Genomic DNA, 8,127 nt, shown 5'->3' on the forward strand with positions numbered 1-8,127 from the left:
CCATTTCCTGTTTTGTCAAGGGGGGAAAGCCGCCTTGCAGGATTTGAGAGATGACATGAAATGACTTTGCGCGGCTCCTGGCGCTCAAACGTCCCCTCCTGCGGGCAGCTTTTCCTGAACCCACCCGTGTCTCCCAGACTGGACAGGCCCCTCGCGTCATCTGTTCGCATAGCCAACAGTTGTAATTTCATATTTGCTTGAATGACTACTTGATTAATGTATATCTCTTCATTTAAATTTGAACTCTGAGAGCCGGTCATGTACATCCTTACACTCCAGCGCTTATCAGTACATCGCCTGACAAACAGCAGGCGCTCCATAAATGCCCGCTCCTTCATTCCATCCCTGGGACATTCTCGTCCAGCGGTAGTGGGCTCAATACTGCCACTGGCCAGCAGGGGGCAGGCGGTGATCAGCCTTCTCGCCCAGCCGCGCTCCCTCCCTGTCTGCAGGCACCGCGGGAGGGGACAGGTGCGCCCAGGTGCGCCGAGGCACGCGGAAGGTCCATTTACTCTCGTGCCCTGGGCAAGGCCCGGGCCAGGAACGGCTTTTTCCTCTTGGATCTGTGGCTCGCGGCTTTCCTGGACCAAAGACCTTTCCGACACCCTATGGCCCCCGCAAAGAAGCTGTTCTGAGAAGGACCTGGAGATGAAGTAATTTGTTCTAAAAGAGAGAGGGCGGCCGGGCGCGGTGGCTCACGCTTGTAATCCCAGCACTTTGGGAGGCCGAGGCGGGCGGATCACGAGGTCAGGAGATCGAGACCATGGTGAAACCCCGTCTCTACTAAAAATACAAAAAAATTAGCCGGGCGTAGTGGCGGGCGCCTGTAGTCCCAGCTACTCAGAGAGGCTGAGGCAGGAGAATGGCGTGAACCCGGGAGGTGGTGCTTGCAGTGAGCCGAGATCGCGCCACTGCACTCCAGCCTGGGTGACAGAGCGAGACTCCGTCTCAAAAAAAAAAAAAAAAGAGAGAGGGCACCGAGGAAAGGCTTGGCGGAGCAGCAACGGCGACGAGCCAGGCTTAGAAACGACTGGGCGGCGAGGAGGAGAGGTAGCTGCCATTATTCTGACTCAGGGTGACAGAACCTCTTGGAAGTGACTGGCCTCAGTTGTCCTCATTTTGGCAGAAGTCATTTAGCATCAGTCCTGATCCCAGGTAGTGCCTGGCTGCCATCTCAGAAGAGCCCTCTTGGGAGCAGAGCTATGTCCAGGTGGCCAGGAGGGCAGCGTCATACATACCATTTTCTGTAACATCAGGAAATCCCTGAAGGGAGCCCGAGAAGGAAGGAAGGAGAGGTCACAGGTTGGGGCTACAGATGCTGAAATCAATTTACCTCTTTGAGCCTCAATTTCATCTGCAAAGGTGGTGATAAAAGCTACTTTGCAGGATTATATTGTGAGGATTTACAGGATGAATTAAATAAGTGGTTCTCAACCTCGACAGTGTGTTAGAATCACTATGCCCTAGACGAATACTGATGCCCCGGATACTGGGAGTTTAAAAACCTCTCCAGTTGGTTGTCATGTACAAACAAGGCTGAGAACTGCTGAGCCAAATTAAATGCAGAGCACAGCGCCAGGGCACACACTAGGCATTCAGGAATATTTATCACATATTTATTTTTATTTAAAAAATTTTTGTATCACACATTTTTAAAGATGGAGCACAAATTGTTTTCATTGTTCATTGTTAAAGGAAAAAAAGGTTGTTGCAGAAATTGCATTTCTGGCTGGGGTGCGGTGGCTTATGCCTGGGGTGCGGTGGCTTACACCTGTAATCCCAGCACTTTGGGAGGCAGAGGTGGGCGGATCGTCTGAGGTCAGGAGTTGGAGACCAGCCTGGCCAACATGGTGAAACCCCGTCTCTGTTTTTTTGTTTTTGTTTTTGTTTTTGTTTTGAAACGAAGTCTCGCTCTGTCACCCAGGCTGGAGTGCAGTGGCGCTATCTCGGCTCACTGCAAGCTCCGCCTCCCGGGTTCATGCCATTCTCCTGCCCCAGCCTCCTGAGTAGCTAGGACTACAGGCGCCCACCCCCATGCCCAGCTAATTTTTTATATTTTTAGCAGAGACAGGGTTTCACTGTGTTAGCCAGGATGGTCTCGATCTCCTGACCTCGTGATTTGCCCGCCTCGGCCTCCCAAAGTGTTGGGATTACAGGCGTGAGCCACTGCACTCGGTCCCCCGTCTCTATTAAAAATACAAAAAAAAAAAAAAAAATTAGCCAGGTGTGGTGGTGCACACCTGTAGTGTCAGCTACTTAGGAGGCTGAGGCAGGATAATCGCTTGAACCGAGGAGGTGGAGGTTGCAGTGAGCTGAGATGGCACCTCTGTAGTCCACCCTGGGTGACAGAGCAAGACTCTGTCTCAAAAAAAAAAAAAAAAAGAAAAGAAATTGCATTTCTGACATGCTCATTTCTGGAACTCTGAATCATCTGGGATTTGGTGATGAGGGTAGGAGAAGAAAGGGGAATAGAGCAGCCTCTGCTAGTATGACTTGTTCTAACACCGAATGGAACTGAATAAGGCAGAGACTGTCCCACTCTAGCTTGTGGTCAACATCACCATCTCCAGGGCTTTCTCCGAGGGTGCAAGCAGCATGGACACTTGTGTTTGCCCATTTCTGGGGTTGAAGGTGGAGGCCATTTTTTCCTCTGCTTGGGTATACTCATCAGATGAGCCTATATCACTGGCAGCTGTTTGTTTCTTCATTAATTCAAGAATGCAGGTGGTACTTCCTTCTTTACAGAATTTGGTAGCTTATGTGTTTTATTGTTTTTTTGTTTTGTTTTGTTTTAGACAGGGTCTGGCTCTGTCACCCATGATGGAGTGCAGTGGCACAGTCACGGCTCACTGCATCCTTGACCTCCTGGGCTCAAGCAATTCTCCTACTTCAGCCTCTCGAGGAGCTGGGACCACAGGTGTGCATGATCACACCTGGCTAATTTTTTTTTTTTTTTAGAGACAGAGTCTCGCTCTGTTGCCCAGGCTGGAGTGTAGTGGCATAATCTCGGCTTACTGCAACCTCTGCCTCCCAGGTTCAAGCGATTATTTGCCTCAGCCTCACAAGTAGCTGGGATTACAGGTGCCTGCCACCATGCCCGGCTAATTTTTGTATTTTTGGGAGAGACGGAGTTTTGCCATCTTAGCCAGGCTGGTCTTGAACTCTTGACCTCGTGATCCACCCGCCTGGGCCTCCCAAAGTGCTGGAATTACAGGCATGAGCCACGGTGCCCAGCCACACCTAGCTAATTTTTAAAAATTTTTTGTAGGGATGGGTGTCTCACTCTGTCACCCAGGCTGGTCCTGAACTCCTGGGTTCAAGCAATCCTCTTGTCCCTGCCTCTGAAAGTCCTGGGATTACAGGCATGAGTCATTGCATTCACCCTATGTGCTTTGTTAATTCACAGACTCAGTAGTTAGTGACTGTGCCCCTCTACTTTCTTGCTGGGTGAACCTGGCATGAGATGAGAGGGCCCCCTTACCCAGGCCTGTAGCTGTGATCACTCAGAGCAACAAGACTGGCTTCTGGGAGCAGCTCATCAATCACTCCTGGTGGCTTTGTTGGAGGTGGGAAGGGAGGCAGTGGACCCTGGGGCTGGGTCTCCAACTGCATGCAGGACTAAGGGCTGGGGGGCAGGCAACTGGTGTCTGGCTGGGATTTCCAGATTTAGCAAATAAAAATAAAGGACACTTATGTAAATCTGAATTTCAGATACACAGCAACTGCTTTTTAGTATAAGTATACCCAAGCAATATTTGGGACATACTTATACTAAAAGAAAGTATTCATTATTCATCTGAGATTCAAATTTAACTGGGCATACTTTATCTTCTTTGCTAAATCTGGCAACCCTATGTCTAGCCAAATAGCCAAGTCTCCAGCACGTGGGACTTGCTGCCGGCAATGGCCTCCTGCCCCATGTTGCCACATTCAGCTTCCACCTGTCACTGCCCAGCTCCAGAACTGTGCGTGGCTCCCAGTTGCTTCTATAGGACACTCCCTGGCTGCTTCTCTGGGCCTTGGCTCTTCTGCCAGCCCAGCTGACCTGCTTGGGCCCTTTCCCATCTCTGCTGCTGTTCATGCTTTCCCTGCCTGCCATGTATCCTGCCTACTCCCAGGAGGGATCGCTAACATTTATTGAGCACCTACTGGGTGCATGAGTTCTTTATTTGCATTATCTCATTGGATTTTCACAAAACCCAGGACAGTGGGGACAGTAGTTATCCCATTTTACCACTGAAGAAACTGACACCTTGAGATGGGGATTTGTGTGATCTTGGCTCACTGCAACCTCTGCCTCCCAGGTTCAAGCAATTCTCCTGACTCAGCCTCCCAAGTAGCTGGGATTACAGGCGCCCACCACCATACCTGGCTAATTTTTGTATTTTTAGTAGAGACGGGGTTTCACCGTGTTGGGCAGGCTGGTCTCAAACTCCTGACCTCATGTGATCCACCGACCTTGGCCTCCCAAAGGTGCTGGGATTACAGGCGTGAGCCACCGTGCCAGGCTAACAGTGGTTATTATTTTTTTTTTTTTGAGATGGAGTCTCGTTCTTTCAATCAGGCTGGAGTGCAGTGACGCAATCTTGGCTCACTGCAACCTCTGCCTGCCAGGTTCAAGTGATTCTCCTGCCTCAGCCTCCTGAGTAGCTGGGATTACAGGTTTACAGGTTCGTGCCACCACGCCCGGCTAATTTTTGTATTTTGAGTAGAGAGGGAGTTTCACCATGTTGGCCAAGCTGGTCTCGAACTCCTGACCTCAAGTGATCCACCCACCTCGGCTTCCCAAAGTGCTGGGATCACAGGCGTGAGCCACAGCGGCCGGCCCCAACAGTGATTCTTAAATTGTGGTCCCTGGACCAGCAGCAGCACTTGGGAACTTGTTAGAAATACCAGTTTTCAGGCCCTACCCCAGACCTATTGAATCAGAAGCTCTGGGGGTAGGGCCCAGAATCTGTATTTTAATAAGTCCCTCCCTGCCTGCACCACCAAGTGGATTCTGATGCTCACTCTAGTCTGAGACCTGCTGCTGTAAAAGATAAAGTGACTACCAGACTCTCCCATCCCGGCAGAGGAACAGAGGACAACAGGGTGATTGTGTTCTTCCTGAGCGCCATGCCCGGGCCAGGCACTGGAGGTGCTGCAGGAGCCCCATAGTCTTAGAGGATGGGGAGGGGAGGGGAAGAACAGACCAGCAACCAGGGAATTGCAATATAAGATGATGAAATCTGAGGTGGGGCAAGCCCAGGAGCCTATAGTGGGGTCGGAAGGGTCAGAGAATGCTTTCCAGAGAGTAGAAAAGTAAGTTGGAATTAGGTGAAGACAGGTGAGCACAGCGTTCCAGGTGCAGGGACTCATTTGTTCAAAGGCCAGGCTGAGCCACCTGGGGATCGTTTAGGTTGGGAGGTGGGAGGGGTGTAAAATCCCTGCCCTCAGAGCGAAGGAAGATGTTGAGGGTAAAGCTTCTGCCTTCCAGGTGGAGTAAACGCTGGGGAAGATGGAAACTGGGGTGTGAAGAGAGACCCAGGAGGTGCCAGACCTCCCCACTTCCTTCAATCCAGGAGCTTTTGCTCTCAAGACATCTGCTCAACCCCCAGCCATGTCAGTGAGCAGTGGGCAGGTACGTGGTTGCGAGGTCGGGGCTGCCGGGTCTAAGCGCAGCTCCTTCCTGGGCTAGGTGAGAGATGTAGCTAGGGGAGCAGCCCCCTCTGCCCCCAGCTGGAGAGGTTCCTGCTTTGTGTCCCTGGCTGGGTTGCTTTTGCCTTCCTTGTTTCCTTCTCCTGAGGATGTGGCCAGAACTGTGCACAGCCACTGGGGGCCTCTCCTCCCAGCCAATGGGAACAGGTCCTGGATGTTATCAAGGACCTCAGGCTGGAAGGCAGGAGACTTCTGTTGCCATCCCCAACTCCTGCCAAAGGTACCTTTCGTGCCAGATGAGGAGTGACCCGGCTTGGCTAGATTGCAGCTGTGCAGTTCCCGACTCCCGGAAAGACGTCAGTTTAGCAGCCTTTTTGGAATTTGTTTGTAATTTCTAGCCTGGAGAGGAATCCTGAAAGATCATTAACCAATGTAGGAAGTGGAGCTTTCTGTGGCCTAAAAATCCCTTCAAGATTTCCCGACTGCCCCATGGGCTTGATCCTCAACAAAGGGACCTCCTATTCTTTGTCTTCTTGGGGTGTACCTTCTGCCCCCACCCCCCCTCCATGTGGCATGTGGACCATGTCTTAAGCTTTGCAACTTGAAGAGGATCTGGCACAGTGCCCTCCACTTAGATATTCAGAAATACTGTTTACAGAATATCAGTTTATGCTGGGCCTTGAACAATATATAGATGGGGTAAATATAGGAGGCAATAGGCAGTCTAAGTGGGTGAAGTGGTGAGTGAAGGCACGGGTATTAAAGACAAAACTAATGCAAGGACATAACCTTGAATATGGGGCAAAACCATGAGCACTGGGGAGCCATCAATGATCATTGAGCAGGAGAGTGATACGATATTGCTAGTCACTAGACTAGACCCTTTGTATAAGTTGTACACACCATCTGCTTTCACTATCCTGCCCCTTCTCTGCCTGGACAGTTCTTCCCTCCCTCTGTCCACATTGTTGATGCCAACTCATTTTTCAGATTCCAGATCCATTGTTACTGTCTTCAGTGGCAGACTCTAAGGTGGACCCTGCATTTCTGCCTCCTGGTGTTCATGCCTTTGTGTCATCCCTTTCAATGAAGTGTGGGTAGGACCTGTGACTTTCTTTTAACCAATAGAATACCACTATTGGTTAAATAGGTAATGGAATATCACTCCTGTGATTATGTTACATTTTATAATAGTCTGCTTTGGCCAGGTGTGGTGGCTCAAGCCTATAATCCTAGCACTTTGGGAGGCTGAGGCAGGAGGATTGCTTGAGCCCAGGAGATTGAGACCAGCCTGGGCAACATAGTGAGACCCTGACTCTATAAAAAAAAAAAAAGCTGAGTGTGGTGGCATGTGCCTGTAGTCTCAGCTACTTGGGGGACTGAGGTGGGAGGATTGCTTGAGAGCAGGAGGTTGAGGCTGCAGTGAGCTGTGAATCTGTGGTCATGCCACTGTACTCCAGCCTTGGGCAACTGAGCAAGACCCTGTCTCCAAAAAGAAGGAAGTTGCATTTTATAATGACCATTTAGAAATGAATCCATAAAAAAAAAAATCAGATCAGCACTTTATCAGAGTAAAATTTGACAGAAGAAAGCCCTGTGATATTTATATTATCATGGTTCCTGACTACATTTTAATCCTTTTTAAAAATTTTTATTTATTTATTTTTAAAAATAGAGACTCTGTTGCCCAGACTGGAGTGCAGTAGTGCAATCTCAGCTCACTGTAACCTTCGCCTCCTGGGTTGAAGTGATTCTCCTGCCTCAGCCTCCCGATAAACTGGGTTTACAAGCTTGTGCCACATGCCTGGCTAATTTTTTGTGTTTTTAGTGGAGACAGGGTTTCACCATATTGGCCAGGCTGGTCTCAAACTCCTGGCCTCATGTGATGCACCCGCCTCAGCCTCCCAAAGTGCTGGGATTACAGATAGCCACTGCACCCGGCCTTAATCCTAAAATTAATAATTTCGGGATTAAAATGTACACAGCCACCATGATAATAACATGTAAGGCTCGACTTTCCTCTGTGCAGTGAGAAACAGACCCCCAAGACCAGTGTGAAAGTAATGAAAAATTAATATTAACATGAAAAATTTTCATCCAGTTTTAGAAAAATACTTAGAAAACAACCTGACCTTCTAAAACATGAAATTTATTTGGGGTTTTTCTATGACTATAATGAAGTAGGCATAATTGTGTCTTAGAATTGAGTAGAAAAATAACATACGAATTCTCTTGATAAATTTTAAAATACTAATTCTGTTAAAATCTTGATTGTGAAAGAACCTAGATATCTCGCACTGAAAAAAATACCAACACAGATAATATACACATTAATCACATACATACACAATCACACAAAGAATCTAAACTGGTGATTTTAACAAGCTAGGCAAAATACCATATATACTTGAATATAAGATAATGCCAAGCCATGAGCATAAAATTAAGGCAGTGACTTTATTTATTTATTTATTTATTTATTTATTTATT

The sequence above is a fragment of the Hylobates moloch genome, unplaced genomic scaffold (assembly GCF_009828535.3).
Source record: "Hylobates moloch isolate HMO894 unplaced genomic scaffold, HMol_V3 SCAFFOLD_21, whole genome shotgun sequence".
NCBI lineage: Eukaryota > Metazoa > Chordata > Mammalia > Primates > Hylobatidae > Hylobates > Hylobates moloch.